We start from the raw sequence: 18,230 nt of genomic DNA, 5'->3' as shown, positions 1-18,230 counted from the left end.
ATTACGGTGGAAAATCTTAATAAATATCATTTTTAAAAAAATAAAAATAAAAAACTGGGCCAAGAGTTTATCGTGTCAGATTCGAACAAAAAGAGAGGTGTGGTAATATATGTAAAAGAGAAGCATGATCCAAAATTAATTTTTAAGGAGGATGAGGGAAGAATATTGATTGTACAAATTGGGTTTCAAGGGGGAAAATGGCTAATTGTGGGGATCTATGCACCAAACGATAAGAAAGCTGAATTTTATACAAAGTTGAATGAAATAATGTTAGAGTATTTAGATCAGAAATTGATACTACTGGGAGATTTCAATGGAGTGGTGGTACTGGATTTAGACAGATTAACAAAGAGGCGAAATACATATGAAGGTAAACTGCCGAAGGCCTTCTTTGATATGGCCAATACATTGGGAGTAATTGATATCTGGAGATTAAGGAATCCAACAGTAAGACAATTTTCATTTCACTCTGAACCAAACCAAAGCTTCAGCAGAATAAATCAGATCTGGGTTTCTAAGATTCTAACACCGAGAGTAACTAGAATTGAAATCCTCCCCAAAACCCTGTCAGATCATAATCCGCTATATATGGAATTAAAAGGAAAGGACCCCTCTACACATAGATGGAGAATGAATGAGAGCTTATTTAATGACCAGAGAGTAGTGGAAACTGCAAAAGAGACAATAACAGATTATTTTAAATGGAATCTAAACAAAGAAACACCAATTGAAATAGTCTGGGACGCGAGCAAAGCGGCGATAAGGGGTTTCCTGATTCAAAAAAACAGCTTCCAGAAAAGAGGGAGAGAAGAAGAAGAAAGAAGAGATCCTATCCCAGCTCATGGAGAACGAAAAACAGCTTATAACAAAACCTAAAGATGAAATAATAAAACGATATATAAAAATGTTGCAGTCTCAGTTCTCCATGGTGGTGGGACAGGAGATCGATTGGAAAATAAAAGCCATGAGACAAAAAAATTTCGAGTCGGCCAACAAAGTTGGGTGATTCCTGGCATGGCAAATAAAAGCAAGACAAAAATAGAACACAATTTGTAAAATAAAAGATGAGGATAAAATGATTGAGGACCCGAAAGAAATTAGTATTTCAGAGTATTTCAGAGATTCTATAGAGATCTTTATAGGAAAGATAAAGAAGACAATAAGAGAATAGAAAAGTATATCCATGACCATAAATTGCATCAAATCTCAGAAGAAGAAAAAAGAATGCTTAACCAGGAGATAACAGAACAAGAGGTCATAAAGGCAATAAAAAGAATGAAAATAGGGAAGGCCCCAGGACCGGACTACCTCAGCAAAGTATTATAAAACACTATCGCAATACCTGACACCTGTTCTAAGTGAAGTAATGAATAAAGTCTTAAGAGAAGGAAGGATGCCAAACACTTGGAAAGAAGCCTATATCACACTGATCCTGAAGAAAGAGGTGGATATATTAGATGTAAAAAATTTCAGACCAATTTCGTTATTGAATAACGACTATAAGCTATTTGCGAAGAAGTAAAGGAATCAATGATAAAATGGGCAATTGATATTGGGCATAACATTGAATTGGATGCGTGGAAAAGATTATGGAAGGAGGGTTTGAGATTTACAGGATGCATGGCTTTAAAGGAAAACTTGCTAAAAATGATGTATAGATGGCATTTGACGCCAGTAAAATTAGCTAAAATGTATAGGAAAAAAGATAGAAAATGTTGGAAATGTAAAAAGGCAGATGGCGACTATTTCCATATGTGGTGGACCTGCGATAAGGTAAAAAAAATTTGGGAATCAATTTATAATGAACTCAAAAAAATATTTAGATATACTTTCCCCAAAAGACCGGAAGCGTGTCTATTAGGCTTAATAGGAACAGAAATTAAAATAGAAGATCAAAATTTGTTCATGTATGCTACAGCTGCCGCAAGGACCCTTCTGGCCCAAAGATGGAAAGTACAAGATATACCAACTATTCAGGAGTGGCAGGCGAAGTTGACAGAATATGCAGAACTTGCCAAACTGTCAGGGAGGATCCGGGACCAGGGAGATCAAAGATACCAAAATAACTGGAATAAATTTATTGAATATTTAAAGAAGAATTGTAAAGAGGTCAAGACACTAGCAGGATTGACATAACACCTCCAATGTATAATAGTACTAATATGAGAATGATGTGCGTGATGGAAAGAGGATAAATATACCAGTTGTGGGGAGGGAGGGGGGTCGCGACTCGGCAGAGTCAAAGGGAATGTATGGTGCTATTACAACTTGTTGGAAAAAAATATGTAAGGAAAACAATAAAAATTCACTCGGAAAAAAAAAAGAAATAAGGAAAGAATTTAAACAAAATGAGCAGTATATTGAAAAAAAATTATTGGAAGTGCAGGACACATTAGACAAAAAACTAGAGGGGTGGTGGGGGAACTGACAAAGTAAAGGATTTAACGGTAAGATCTAAAGTGTTAGAGGACTCAATGAAATTAATCAAAAAATTAGCGATCTGGATGGACATGAAAGAAGAGGATATTGGATTTACAATTGCAAATGCATTTAGAATAAAAGTAAAATCTGCCAAATTAAGAGGGAAGAAATTGCCGCGGGATGTGCTGGTTATGTTTAATTTTATGGACATTAGGAATGAAATATTGAGATTAAATTATAATAAAAATTTGCACATTGACGGGAAGGCAATTATCATATTTAAAGAAATTCCATCCAGATTTCTTCGAAGAAGGGATGTTTACAATTAGTGAGCCAGTTAAAGAAAAATGGAATTCAACACAGATGGGAATTTCCGGAAGGGATTTCCTTCTGCTACAAAGAAAAGAGATTTAAATTATCTAGCCCTCAGGATCTTGAGAAATTTGCTAGAAGATACGATAAGGAGTTGGGAAAGGTGGAGAAGATAAGACCAGTAGGAGAACAGCAAGAGGAAGAGAGAAGAGGAAAAGAGGAAGAGGAGGAAGAAGAGAAGGACGAAGGACGAAGGTGAGGAAGAAGAGACTAACAGCAAAGAATACCAAATTTGAACCAGATTTCACAACAGCTTTAAATAAATAAAAACGGCTTTGAGAATATTGTCATGGAATGTAAATGGGCTTAATAATAAAAGTAAAAGAAATCAAATCGAACGTGTATTGATTAAACTGAACCTTGATATAATTTTTTACAAGAAACATGTCGCAAGAAAACACAAGAGGATTTTAAGCAATAAAAGATTAGGGAGAGACTTTATTGCTTCAGATAAAAACAATAAGAGGTGTGGTGTTATATATAAAAGAAAAACTTGACCCAAAATTAATTTATAAAGACGAAGATGGAAGAGTGTTAATAGTGCAAATTACATTTCAAGGGGAGAAGATAATTGTAGCTGGAATTTACGCACCTAATGATAAAAACGCGGACTTTTATTCAAAACTTAGCAAAACGTTGCTGGATTTTCTGGACCAACAATTTATATTAATGGGAGACTTTAATGGTGTGGTTATTCCAAACCTGGACAGATCAACAAAAAAAGAGACACAAATGAGGGTAAATTACCCAGACCGTTTTTCAACCTGGTGGACACTATGGGACTAATAGATATATGGAGACGAAAACTCCCCACAACAAAACAGTTTACTTTTTTTCCGGATCCAAATCAAAGTTGGGGGAGAACAGACTTTATTTGGACATCTAAGGAATTAGTCCCAAGAATATACAAATCAGAAATTCTTCCAACGACTTTCTCTGACCACAACCCAGTGTATCTGGAGGTGAGAGGAAAAGATCCTTCATCATTTAGATGGAGAATGAATGAAAGTTTATCCAATATCAAAAGATAATAAACAAGGCGAAAGAAACAATTATAGAATATTTTAATTGGAACTTAAATAAAAGAACACCCATAGAAACAGTATGGGATGCAAGCCAAGTCGTTATGAGAGGCTTCTTAATTCAAAAAAAAAATAGTTTTCAGAAAAGGGGTAGAGAAAAGAAAAAAAGAGGAAATTCTAGCTCACCTAATGGAGAATGACAGATTGCTAACAATTAAACCAAAAGATGAAACAATAAAACAAAATAGAAAGTTGTTGCAGGCTCAGTTTTCCATGGTGGTAAATCAAGAAGTAGAATGGAGAATAAAAATGCTGAGACAAAAGAACTTTGAATCGGCTAATAAAATAGGAAAATATCTGGCATGGCAACTAAAAGCAAGACAAAAACAAAATGTAATATGTAAAATAAGAGAGGGAGAAAAGATGATAGAAGACCCCAAAGAAATAAGAAAGGTATTTCAGAAATACTATAAAGACCTATATAAGAAAGAGAAAGAAACTGGCAATAGAAGATTATTTACAAAAACACCAATTACGACAGATTACATTAAGAGAAAGAACAATTAAATCAGACAATTACAGAACAAGAAATTGGAAAGGCAATAAAGAAAATGAAAATTGGGAAAACTCCAGGTCCAGATGGCATTTCAGCTAAATACTACAAAACATTAAGTGACCAAATAACCCCGGTGTTGTGTGAGGTGATGAATAATATTTTAAAGGAAAGGAAAATCCCCGGCACTTGGAAAGAAGCACATATTACTTTAATTCCCAAAAAAGATACTGACAGTTTAGAGGTCAAAAATTATAGGCCTATTTCATTACTGAATAATGACTATAAACTATTTGCAGATGTTTTGGCAGAAAGACTAAAAAGACTTCTAAATGAAATAATCCATAAAGATCAAGCTGGTTTTTTACCGGGGAGACAGCTGAAGTATAATGTGAGAAATACTGTAGTCATTATTGAGTATTTAGAAAGTAGAAATGACAAACAAGCGGCGTTGGTCTTTATTGACGTGGAGAAAGCATTTGATAATGTCTCCTGGTGGTTTATGAAATTTGAAAATAATGGGAATTGGAGAAGGGTTTATGAAGGGTTTTGAAGTTATATATCAAGATCAAAAAGCCAAACTTATTATAAATAATAATGTATCGGAAACTTTCAATATTTCTAAGGGGACTAGACAGGGATGTCCTCTGTCACCCCTGTTGTTTATCAGTTTTAGAGGTTCTAAATAAGACTCTGAGAGAAACTTCAGAAATTAGAGGGATCAAGGTAGGATCTAAAGAATTCAAAATAAAAACATTTGCGGATGATTTAGTTCTAACATTACAGGATCCAAAGAGAAGTGTACAAGAAGCCTTACAGAGAATAGAAGAATAAAGTGGTGGGGTAAAGTGGTGGGGTTCAAACTTAATAAGAGTAAGACCAAAATGTTAAATATGAATAAAGAAGAGACAGAAGAACTGCAACAGGAGACAGGAATTATGGTGGCCAAGAAAGTGAAATATCTGGGAATATAGTTGACAGCAAAAAATATTAATCTGTACAGATAATTATGAAGTTACATGGAAAGAGATTAAGAAAGATTTAGAAGTTTCGGACAGACTGAGACTCTCCTTTTTAGGGAGGGTATCAGTGATTAAAATGAACATTTTACCCAGAATGTTATTTTTGTTCCAAACAATTCCAGTGATTAAGGGGTCAAAACAATGTAAAGAGTGGCAGAAAATACTGGCGAGATTTGTCTGGCAGGGAAAGAGGCCAAGAATAAAAATGAAGATTTTGGTAGATAAAAAAGAAAGAGGCAGTTTTCCCCTGCCAGACATGAACCTTTATTATGAAGCATCTTGACTTACTTGGATAAGAGACTGGATAAAATTAGAAAATACAGACCTCTTGGACCTAGAGGGGCATGATAACAGGTACGGGTGGCACTCGTACCTGTGGTATGATATGGTGAAGGTTCATAGGGGTTTCCTAAATCATGTAATAAGAAGATCTATATATTAGGTATGGGACAGAAACAAAAACTTACTGGAGAGGAAAACCCCTTGGTGGATATCACCAATAGAAGTGTTAACCATTAAGAAAGCAAATATGGAAGGAAAGAGGGCCACCTATGAAGAACTTACCAGAAAAACCGAACAAGGGATAAAACTTAAACCAGATGAGGAGATAGAGAATTTGCTTACAGGGTGGTTGCAGGATCATCAAGTCAACGATATACTGAAAGAGGACAAAAAGAAATTGGGGTTTGAAGATAAGAAATCAAAATTTCAAATAGATATTATAGATGGCAGAAATAAATTATTATCTAAAATGTATGATTTGTTATTGGACTGGTACACTGAAGATGAAGAAGTAAAAGAAGTCATGATAAAATGGGCCACTGATTTTGGATATAATATTGAATTAAGACGCATGGCATGATTTATGGAATGTAAATATGAAATTTATGACTTGTACAGCATTAAAGGAGAATTTATGGGAAATGATTTATAGGTGGCATCTTACGCCGGTAAAATTGGCAAAGATGTACAGCATGAAAAATAAGAAATGCTGGAAATGCAGAGGCGGAGGGCGATCTTTACCACATGTGGTGGACCTGTCGTAAAGTGACAAATTTCTGGAAATTAATTTACAATGAACTCAAGAAAACTTTTAAATACACTTTTCCAAAAAAGCCCGAAGCCTTTCTACTGGGGCTGATGGGGAAGGAATATTTTTTTAAAAGATCAAAAAAAAATTCTATATGCCACAGCGGCAGCAAGAATTATGCTGGCCCAGAACTGGAAAACAGAAGCAATCACCGTTGCGGAATGGCAGGTTAAGATGATGAGTTACACAGAACTGGCCAGATTGTCAGAACAATTCGAGACCAGGATGAACAGAAGTTTCAAGAAAGCTGGAGTAAATATATGGTGTATATAAGAGATAACTCTTACAACATATGGTAAATATAAAGTTAAATAAATAGAATAAGCGATGTAAGAAAAGGGGTGTAGAGAAGTCAGAAGCTCGGCAGACATATTTGTATTATAAGTGTATGTTTAATGAAAACAATAAAAATTTATTGGTAAAAAAACCTGAAAGAGATTACAGCAAAATGAATCAGTAAGCAGGATTGATGCCATATGGGTCCAGATAGATAAGCTAAGGAGGATTGAGGAATCACAAATTCTACCAAAAACCATATCGGATCATAATCTGATTTTATTAAAACTTAAATCAGACTGGAGAACAGGAATAAAAAGATGAAAGTTGAATGAATCTTTACTTAATGATGAAAGAGGGTGCAAAAAGGACTATGAAATAATTTTTTGAATTTAATAACAAACAAGACACTGAACCTACAATAGTATGGGACGCTGGCAAGGCAGTTATCAGAGTATTTTATAAAGCAAAATGCCTTACAGAGAAAAGGAAAAGAGAAGGAAAAAATGATTTATTAGAAGAAATAAAAAGAAAAGAAAAAGAATTGAATATCCAAATAATGAAAAAAATAAAAAAGAGATTAAACTATTACAATCAGAATGTGTGTCCAAAATCGAGCAAGAAATCGAATGGAATTTGAAAACTCTAAAATGAAAAACTTTTGAGTATGCCAATAAACCGGGTAAATACCTGGCCTGGCAATTCAAAAGAAGAAGAAATGAGAAACAAATCAATAGACTAAAAATAGAAGGAAGAAGCATAGATGATCCCAAAATAATAACACGAAAATTTGTTCAATATTATGAAGAGCTTTATAAAAAAAATACAGAAGTAGGGGAAGAAATAGAATACTTTCTAAGCCAACATAAAATTCCAGAAGCTAAAAAAGAGAAAACCACTCTGTGTTAAACCACAGAGCCTAGGACTTGCTGATCAGAAGGTCGGTGATTTGAATCCCCGCGACGGGGTGAGCTCCAGTTGCTCGGTCCCTGCTCCTGTCAACCTAGCAGTTTGAAAGCATGCCAAAGTGCAAGTAGATAAATAGGTATCACTGCGGCGGGAAGGTAAATGGCATTTCTGTGCGCTGCTCTTGTTCGCCGGAAGCGGCTTAGTCATGCTGACCACATGACCCGGAAGCTGTACGCCGGCTCCCTCGGCCAATAAAGCGAGATGAGCGCCGCAAGCCCAGAGTTGGTCCCAACTGGACCTAATGGTCAGGGGTCCCTTTACCTATGTATATATATTTATATTTTAATTCAATAAAGATGCTTAAAAAAACAAAAACAAAAGCTTTGAGGATGTCTAGGGACATAATTGTCACTGGGGTCTATGATATGGCAACCGGGGACGAAGCCAGTCTGGTCTGGGGCTATTAACTTGTGTAGGAAAAAAATTAGACAGTTGGCCAAGAATGATATGAGTATCTTGCAGTCTTGGTTTATCAATGAGATTGGGCAGTATGATTCTACTTTGAGGCTGTCTTTTGGTATGGAGACTATCTTGGAGAAGGTCCAGGTTTTAGAAATGGTACCCCCTTTTATGATATCATCGAATAGGCAGGTCATGTAGGGCATCTGGGGTTCTTTGAATTTCCTATAGAATTCTGCTGTAAAGCAATCTTGGCCTGGGACTTTGTGTGGCTTCAGGTTTTTGAGGGCTGTTTCTATTTCCTTTGGGGTGATAGGACTAAGCATGAATTCCTGTTCCTCATCAGTTAAGGTAGGCATGGTCAGCCCTGCTAGGAATTTTCTGATTTTCTCCTTGGGCGGGCTGTAGGAGGTGTATAGGTTGGAGTAAAATTCTGCAAATTCTGAGGTTATTTCTTTGGGGGAGAATGTTGCCATCTTTTTTGGTGATGCAATGTATTCGTGTTTTGAGTGATTTTTTCCTACACCTGTTTCCCCTCCATACGCATAGAAGCTTTGTTTAGAGTATAGAAAGTTGATCATTGTTTTGTTGATTTCTAGGGAGTCTAGTTCCCTCCTTTTTTGTTCTATAAGTGTAAGGAATTCTTTAGCTCCTGTTTATTTGTTGCATGATGAGAGGGCCGTGATGTCTTGTTCTATTTTGCTAATTTTTGAGGTTTGTTTTTTAAGGGATGTTTTCTCTTTTATGAAAGCTCTTCTGGTGACCACTTTCATTGCGTCCCAAATGAGAGGGGTTGTTATATTGTCTACATCATTTTCTTTGAAGTAGTTTTGGAGAGTTTTTGTGAGACTCTCGCCAATTTAATTGTGGTTAGGATGGGACTGAAGGACCATGATGGGGTGGTTTGTGTCCCTTCTCTTATTTTAAGGGTAGCTTATACTGGGGCGTGATCTGTGATTTTAATGTTACCTATCAGTTGTCAGTTGATTCCACTGAGGGGATCAGACCTTGCGTGAAGAGAATGTTGTCTAGTCTGCATACTGTGTCATTGCGCCCAGACTAGAATGTGTGGCGGGTGTCTCCCGGGTTTTCTTCACCCCAATTGTCACAGAGACCCTTTTTTAAAGCATTTTTAGCAACTTGTAAGATTCCCTAATTGTTTGGGGTTTCCTTCGGAGGAAGGTTGCCCATGGGGTTGTATGGTGGGTGTCTTTCAGGGAGATGCCTCTCATATTTAGGTTGAGGTCACCTCCCAGTATTGCTCCCCTTTCAGAGGAGGAGAGGAACCTGTTCAGTGTTTTCTGGATAAACTCTTAGTTGTTTTGAGTTTGAGGCATACATGGAGCCGATTGTCAGTTTAGTTTTGCCATCTAGTGTCCCTTTAGCAAAGATGAATCTGCCTCTTTTGTCTTTTAGGACTGTTGTGGCTTTGAAGTTCAGGTCTCTACTGAGTATTATGGCTACTCCGCGGGCCTTTCAGGAGCCAGGTGCTACCTATTGTTGACTGAAGCAGGGATTGCTCAGGAGTTTGCTTCCTTTGGGTGGGTTGTGTACTTCTTGTAGGAAGGCAGTGTGGTTTCATGGTGTTTACATACAAGGTGATGCATTTTCTTTTGATAGGGTTTCCCAACCCCCTCACATTTGATGTAATTGCTTTTAAGCCAGTCGTCTTGCTTATCTACTTTATAGGATGATTCCCTGCCAACTCATCTGGGTTGCCCTGTGTCTCTCACCTTGCACTGTCTATCGAACCTATTAAGGTGTGTTGACCTAGAGTGTGTGGGGGGGAGGGGGGTTAGGATTAGATTTGGGTTAAAAAAAGGGGAGTAGATGACAGAAAGTAGCCTATATAGGTGTTTATTTGGGGTATCTCGGACCATCTGGTGTCTAGCCAGTTGGTCCTGGGTCTCAGCTGACATGGAAGGCCTTGTTTAAGGGCAGGCTGTCCTCCCTGTCATTTGCAATAGGGAGTGGTCTGTGAGACAGTGAATCATAGAATCATAGAGTTGGAAGAGACCACAAGGGCCATCGAGTCCAATCCCTTGCCAAGCAGGAAACACCATCAGAGCACTCCTGACATATGGTTGTCAAGCCTCTGCTTAAAGACCTCCAAAGAAGGAGACTCCACCACACTCCTTGGCAGCAAATTCCACTGTCAAACAGCTCTTACTGTCAGGAAGTTCTTCCTAATGTTTAGGTGGAATCTTCTTTCTTGTAGTTTGGATCCATTGCTCCGTGTCCGCTTCTCTGGAGCAGCAGAAAACAACCTTTCTCCCTCCTCTATGTGACATCCTTTTATATATTTGAACATGGCTATCATATCACCCCTTAACCTCCTCTTCTCCAGGCTAAACATGCCCAGCTCCCTTAGCCGTTCCTCATGAGGCATCGTTTCCAGGCCTTTGACCATTTTGGTTGCCCTCCTCTGGACACGTTCCAGTTTGTCAGTGTCCTTCTTGAACTGTGGTGCCCAGAACTGGACACAGTACTCCAGGTGAGGTCTGACCAGAGCAAAATACAGTGGCACTATTACTTCCCTTGATCTAGATGCTATACTCCTATTGATGCAGCCCAGAATTGCATTGGCTTTTTTAGCTGCCGCGTCACACTGTTGGCTCATGTCTAGTTTGTGGTCAACCAAGACTCCTAGATCCTTTTCACATGTAGTGCTCTCAAGCCAGGTGTCACCCATCTTGTATTTGTGCCTCTCATTTTTTTTGCCCAAGTGCAATACTTTACATTTCTCCCTGTTAAAATTCATCTTGTTTGTTTTGGCCCAGTTCTCTAATCTGTCAAGGTCGTTTTGAAGTGTTAAGCATTGTTTGTGATGCCTGTGTTGGGTATAAGGTTTATAAGCAATGTTGTGTGTTATTAACATCGTTGATATGTTGGGGTGGGAATATGGGTGTTGGCACGCTCTAGCACCACCACTGTACTAGCTGTGTGTCGGATTTTAGCCTGTTTGTGGCTTGTTTTATTGGGGTTGGGGGTATTATTTTACTTGGTATGGGTTTCTTTGTTTGTTTTCCTTTTCTTTTACCTGCTTGTTTGTTGCCTTTGCATGATTAAGGAGGAGACGGAGAGGTTGTGTGTGTGTGTGTCTATTTTTGTATGTGTGGTCTTTTTCCCCCTCTTTTGTTATGGGTGGAGTCCTTGGAGTGGAGTGGAGGGCTGAGAGTGTGGGTTGTTGGGATGGTTGGGGAATGTGATTTGATGTCGTCTGGGTCAGTGTTGGTGTGGGAATGGGGATCTCCATGGAGGTGCAGGGCACAAGGGGTATTGGTGGTGTTGGCAATATTAATGGCATGGGGAGAGAGGAAAAGGGGAAGGGGCGGTCACCAATCCGTCAATTTGAGGTCATTTCCAGCTGCTGTGGTTGTTGTTGCAGGGTTGTCAATCTATGGTATGTTGGTTTGGTTGAGGCTGGTTTGCCAGTGTATGTTCAGCGGGACAATTCTATGAGCGATGCTTGACTGTACTGGTTTATGTTGTCGTGTTGTTTCTTCTTCCTCTTTGCTGTTGTTTGGTCATGGCTGTCGCTTGGTGGGTCTGTGGATTGCCATTTTAATGGAGGGTCGAGTTTGAGGTTCTTTAGTAGTTGCAGGGCTTCAGGTATACTAGTAGCTGCGTGCTGTGCTGGTTGTTACGAGGTGGAAGGTGAAGCCCCATCGGTACTTGATCCCTGCTTGTTGGAGACATTGGGAGCATGGGCATAGGCTTTTCCTCCGATTTAGGGTCTCCTGTGATGTCAGTCACTTCTCCTACCTGGACAGTTATCTTTCCACAAGGGCCAACATTGATGTCGAAATCCAGCATCGCCTGAGCTCTGCGAGTGCAGCTTTCTCCCAATTGAAGTACAGAGTGTTTGAGAACCAGGACATTCGCAGGGAAACCAAAATGCTTGTTTACAAAGCTATTGTACTACCAGCCTTACTGTATGCTTGTGAAACATGGACCACTTATAAACATCATCTGCAACTTTCTTGAAAGATTCCATCAACGGTATCACCGAAAATTTTTTACACATCACTTGGAAAGACAGGTGAACTAATGCCAGTGAAGAAGCAAAGATCACCAGTGTCAAAGCAATGATTCTTCAACATCAACTTTGTTGGACTGGTCATGTTGTTTGGATGCCTGATTATTGTCTTCCAAAGAAACTACTCTATTCAGAACTTAAAAATGGAAAGCGTAATGCTGGTGGTCAACAAAAGAGGTTCAAAGACTCTCAAGGCAAATCTAAAAAAAATGTAGTATGAACACCGACAAGTGGGAACACTGGTCTGCAAGCACTCCAGTTGGAGAACAGCCATTACCAAAGGTGTCTTGGCTTTTGAAGACACTAAAACTCAGGATGAAAGGGAGAAACATGATAAGAGAAAGACACGTTTGGCAAATCCTCACTGTGCTCAACTCCTGCCCAGAAACTTATGTCCCCACTGTGGAAGGACGTGTGGATCCAGAATTGGCCTCCACAGTGACTTATGGACTCACTGTTAAAACTATGTTTATGGAAGACAATCTTACTTGGCTACGAGTGATCACTGAATACAATTATGATGGGGTTTTCTCCATAAGGAGATTGGTTGAATTTTTGATGTTGTTCAATACTTTTTTCTTTCTGTAGCAGACGAAGCAGACGATGATGTCTCTTGGGGGGCGTTGGTTTTCAGCATAGGTTTTAGAGCTCTGTGAACCCTCTCCAGGTCATCTACCTCGAGTGTCAGGCTAGCGATTGTGGTTTTTAGCCACCATACAATGAGGTCTGCTGGGCTTTTCTCCCCCACTTTTTCGGGAAAGTTGTGGAAGCAGATGTTGTCTACTGCGATCTTCAAGATCCGCTTGTTTGATTCTCATTTCGGAGCTTTCTGTTTCCAGGTGGCTTTCCAGTTCAGCCAGTTTATTATTCACACGTGTTTTCCTCTTGGTACTGCTCTATTATTCTTTCTTGAATTTGGTTCTTGTTCCCTAGAATGGAGATGGTGCTAGTGAGGGTTTCCACTTTGGAGGTCAGGACACAGATATTATATTATCTGCTGGGGAACCACTGTGGTCTTCAGTAGTTCTGCTAATCTTAGTTCCATTTCCCTCAGGTCTTGTTTTGTTGTTGAGTTGTTGTCATCTTGGGGAGGGGGTGTTGCGGTCTCAGTGCTGTTTGCCATCTCCCTGGTTGGTGTTATCACAATCTCCCTGATTATCTTGGTTTGAGATCTGCTTGGTGTCCTCTTGCAATGGGACATGCTATGGTTAGGAGTTGTGGTGGTTCCTGGGTGTTGAGTTGCTGAGTTGAACAGGCATTGTTGTCTGGTGGCTTTTAAAGAGCATCTGGGTTAGGCAGCCATTTTTATCACATCTGGGCTGTGTTTTAAGGACTTCTCTGGGGTTCCCGTAGTCACCTCAGTGGTGTTGATGGAGTAGGAGGCAGATGAGCAGACAGACAAGTAGACCAGTTGACATAAAGGGGTTAGCAGGCAGAGGTGCAAGAGACCGATGGGGTGGGGCCAGAGGGAGGGTGTGTGTTAGGTGGGTTATCTGTGGATACACATGTGCGCACACACATGCACACTCATACACACAAAAGGGAGAATGGGGTCCAGTTAAGGGTGGAAGGTGAGGTTAGGGATTTGTAGAAGAGCTAAAAATTAAAGACTGGCAAGGGTGTGTTCAGAAATAGAACCAAACAAAACAGAAGCAAAAGGGGGGAAAGAAGAGAATGAAAGGGAAAAAGGAGAGGGGGGGAATAAAAAGTAAAATAAAAAGAAGGAGAAAAAGAAAGAATAGTAATGATAATGCTAATAAACTGCAGTGGTGGTTCTAGTTATAGTATGAGGTAAAAGACCACCAAGGGGGGGTTGCTAATGAAAGTGGGTGGGGAGGTGTATGTATGTAGGTATGTGATTGTTTGTTGGGGGCGGGAGAGAAAAGAAAAGAGAGATGAGGGATGGGGGGGATTTAAGAGTTAAGAAAGAGGGAAAGAGAACAAAAAACAAAAGGCAAAAAATGGAAAAGACCCCCCCCCCAAGAAGAACCTGAAGATGTTGAGGTGGTGGTATCTATCTGGAAGTGTTGTGTGTGTAATGATAAAAGTAAAAAAATAAAACATATAATAGAAAACCCCTTTGAGAGGGGAAAAAGATAAAATAAGATATAGATGTTGGGAGATTCCATTCCACCTTTTGTTGCAGACATGGGATTGTTGCGTATCACATGTCTGTTTACATTCCAGCACAAACTGCTGGGTCCCGTGAGTGGAACTTCAGCTCTGTGTATAGCTTTTCTTTTGAGTCTCTCTTTGAGAAGACGGAAGGAGACATGCTTCTTTCTTTTGATTTATGTAAAATAAATCCATAGTTTTACTATGTATTCACAGCCTACAGCCTCTTCCGTTGTGCAGTTTACTCTTCTACATACAGCGTGCTCAAGGCAGCAAGCTTGAGTTGCTGATTTACGTCGGAGCCAGAGGTTGATGAATCTCCACAGCGTGAAGGCTGAGAGGGAGACGATCCAGCTGGGGGCTAGCCAGCTGGCCTCCCAACCGCCGGATGCCGACAATATATGTGTGTGTGTGTATGTATTCGCTTTAAAGAAAAAGGGGAAGGGGAGAGGAAAAAGAAAAGAGAGGAAGAGGAAAATAACAATAGAAATAATAATTTTTGTTTGTTTTTTAAGAAAAGATGATAGTAATGGGAGGGCGGGGAGAGAGAGGACTCCCCCCTATAAAACAAAAATAGAAAAATAAAAGAATCAGGTTTTCATTTTATTCTATTTTCTTTCTTTCTTTTCCCTATTTAATTTAAAAAATGAGTAATAAAAAATAGGAAGTCAGGGCTGAAGCATCGATCCCAGGCAGTGGCCTGTGTTGGTTTAGGGCTCCTTTTTGGGCACTGCCATTTTGATTCCTTTGAGTTTGAAAAAATGGAGGTAAGAAATTTGAGGGGAAAAGAAAAAAGAAAAAAGTGTATTAAAAATGTTTTTAAAATATTTTTGAAAAATTAAGGAAAAGGAACCAAAATAAGATCAAGATTTTTTTAAAGGGATTTAAAAGAAGATCAAAGAAAAAACATCAAGAAGAAAAAAACTCTAATCAATGTATGTAAGTGTTTTGGTGGGCCCTGCCTGTCTCCCTCGAGGTTGGGCCGGGGGCTGGGTTTGGATTGGGCCTCCATGCAGCGTCCGCTGGGCTTCCATGCAGCCTGCCTGGCTCTCCCGGTCCCCTCCTACCTCTCTTTACTTATGGCTGCCGCGGTGGCCACAGCAGTGGCTGGCAGGTGCTCGGTCAGGGGGTGGGCAGCTCCGCTGCACTCACTCTGAGCCTCACCGGGCCACTGCCAGGGTGATCCCTGTCCCGGTACAGCCAAGGTCGCTGGGTGGGGTGGGGACCTGGGAGCCTTGCGCAGTTCCCCCAATCACTGCGTTCGGTGCCCCTGGCTTCCGCTTGCTCGTGGTGATGCCTTTGGCAGCTCGGGGCCTGGCCAGAGAACCTTGTTGGTGCTGGCAGTCCCTAGGAGCTCTGCACTGCCGTGGCACCTGCTATTTTGCCTCGCCAGAAGTCCCCATTTTATTTATTATAAATAAGTCCCTCAGCCTAGCTAGTGAGAGACAAGAAAAAACTAGTCATTGAATCCCATTGTACCAGACAATGTGTTAAGATTTCGCCTTCCTCCCTTCAGCTTTCCAATCTGCTCTGAATGAAGGACAAGACCAATTTGCATAGGTGGGATAATACTATTGAATATCCCTCTGCGTATTCTATTGCTGAATTAGCTGCTGGTTTTCTATTAGGTTTATCTGTTGTCTCTATTCAACTAATTTTTTCTTACATGCCTGCACTTTGAAGACTGTTCAGAAACTGCACTTAGCAAACTAACTCCTGAATTTTGAACTACATGGGAATATGGATCATATCTCACCAATTTCTTCCCACAACTGCAGTGACTTACAGTCTATATATTTAAAACCCTTTTACTTGGCATTTTATTTACAGTACTGTTGTACTAAGCATATACTTTCCTCTACAAACAACTCTGTCCTACAGACCAAGCATCTGCAAAGAGCATGACAGCACATAGAAGCCAGGCCCCTGTCAGAGCATGGACTTAAATTCCACAACTATGTTACTTAAATTAGCCTCGTGTGATCCATATACATTTCCACCTCATGTTAAATTCTTAGTAGCACCTTCCCAATCTAATCAGGTCTGTCCATGCCTACCCCACATTTTCTATTAAAATTTTTTAATGGAAAAGTGCATCATAGCTCTGGGTTGTATTCAAACCTGTGCAAGCTGAGTACAGTATTCTTCAAAACCTTTCATTAAGAAGCAACCAGCCTTGCCCAACTGAGGGCTCACAAAATATAGGATTTAAGTGTAGGAAAACAGATTTAACATATAACAACCAAAGTACCATAGGCTGCAATTTTATGCACTTACTTGAAAATAAGTTCTACATCAGTAGGACTTACTCAAAACTACAGGACAGGGCTATAGGAGTTTTCACCCTCTGCAGTTTCCCCCCAGAGCCATTATATATAGGACCCTGCCAGGTGTTTATAAACATAAAAGATTTCTCTCCTGCAATGGGAAATTGGATTTGATGACTTAACTTAGCTCTTGCTCTGCAATTCTATTGCCTTTACCATTGGCTTCTATATTATATACTGTAGGGATGGAATTAAATACCACATAATGTACAAAGCCTAGTAGCAGGTTTTCACATCCTGGAGTAGCTAACTGCTACTGACTTTAAAATAATTATTATTCAACAAAGATATTTCAAAGAGTTATTTAGGTGTAAAACTGAAACACAAAACTATGACCTACAGTTCTTAAATAAGCAAAGGAATTGTTATTATTAATCGCCTGCCCTTCACCCAAAGTCCCAGAGAGAGTTGTAACATTAAAACACAATATAAAAACAATTTAAAACAACTTACAACCACAGAAATAAGATTAGTCTTCAAAATATACACCTCAAGTGTCAAAAGGGTAAAAGTGCACGTTCAGCATTCCCTGGGAGCTGCATAATGAAGATGGTAGACACACCTCTGTGGGGAAGGAGTTGCATTTACAATCTATAACTGTGGCTGTTGTCACTGTTTTAAAATCCAGAAAGATCACTATGTTCGTTTGTGCCAGCAAAAACAAATTAAAATTAAAAACAAATACTCCACAACAAGTTAAATTAGGCCACAATCGGAAGTCAATTGACCTGGGACTAAATATCATCTTACTCAACAGGACTGACTTCTGAATACTCATGGTGAGAATTATAGGTAGCCTTTTGCGGGGGGGGGGCCTGCAACTCCCAGGGATCCTTCGCCCACTGCACCCCCTTTTGACTCCAGCACCTACACTCATGAGCCTTTGGGTCAATGTGTGGCAAATGAAGAGAATCACCCTAAGATCTACAGATGAAGGGCGGTATACAAACCTTAATAACAACAACAACAACAACAACAACAACAACAACAACAACAATAATAATTCTCCAAATGAATTCTGCTGCGGGTCACAGAATCATGTGAGATAATGTCCAAGTCTCTTCAGCACAACAGGACTGTTCTGGTCTTACGCATACAGAGGGAAGTATGTCACAGGGGTGGCATTGTAGCCAATGAAGGGGATCCGAGGCGCGCTTGTTGCTCATGAGGGAGAGCACGAAACAGCACGAGATAATGCGCACACGCGTGTACACACGGATCCACACGCCCCGCCCCGCGGTGGGCCGTTTGCGCCGCCCGAGGGCCTCTTTCGCGGCCCCTGCTCCTCGCCAGGCGCCCTCGCCCCGCCCGGCCCTCGCCTCCTCCGGCGCCGCCCTCCCTTCTCCGCGGCGGCCTCCGTCTCTCACCCTCTCTCCCGCTTCCTCACCTGGCGAGCGCCTCCCTCACGAAGGGATTCGCCCCTCACGGCGGCCGCCTCACAAAATGGCGGCCCCTCCGCAGCCCCTCCTTCCGGAGACACTGGCTGGCCGGACACCCTTCCCGCCCCGCGCGCATTGGACGCGCCGGCCCCGCAGCGACCGCCCGCTCTCCGGACGGGATTGGCGGAAGCCGGTGCCACTCAGAGCTCGCTTCGACCAGCGACCAGCCCGCGCCTCCCTGCCAGG

General features: G+C 40.5%; 1 protein-coding gene across 6 annotated transcripts in view; it reads right to left on the bottom strand.

The window, feature by feature from the left end:
* RBM10 (RNA binding motif protein 10) overlaps window positions 1–18,120 on the bottom strand; it is a 49,298-nt gene extending 31,178 nt beyond the window's left edge. For 5 of the 6 annotated variants that reach the window (XM_053371317.1, XM_053371318.1, XM_053371320.1 and 2 more), the window contains exon 1: window positions 17,993–18,120. The gene's annotated coding sequence lies outside the window, so the exon portion shown is untranslated. The remainder of the gene's footprint in view (window positions 1–17,992) is intronic. The other variant, XM_053371322.1, reaches the window with a different exon arrangement.
* Between the last annotated feature and the right edge of the window lie 110 nt (window positions 18,121–18,230).

The sequence above is a fragment of the Podarcis raffonei genome, chromosome 17 (assembly GCF_027172205.1).
Source record: "Podarcis raffonei isolate rPodRaf1 chromosome 17, rPodRaf1.pri, whole genome shotgun sequence".
NCBI lineage: Eukaryota > Metazoa > Chordata > Lepidosauria > Squamata > Lacertidae > Podarcis > Podarcis raffonei.
Note: the sequence above shows the minus strand (reverse complement) of the source record. Positions and strands in the feature narration are given on the sequence as shown.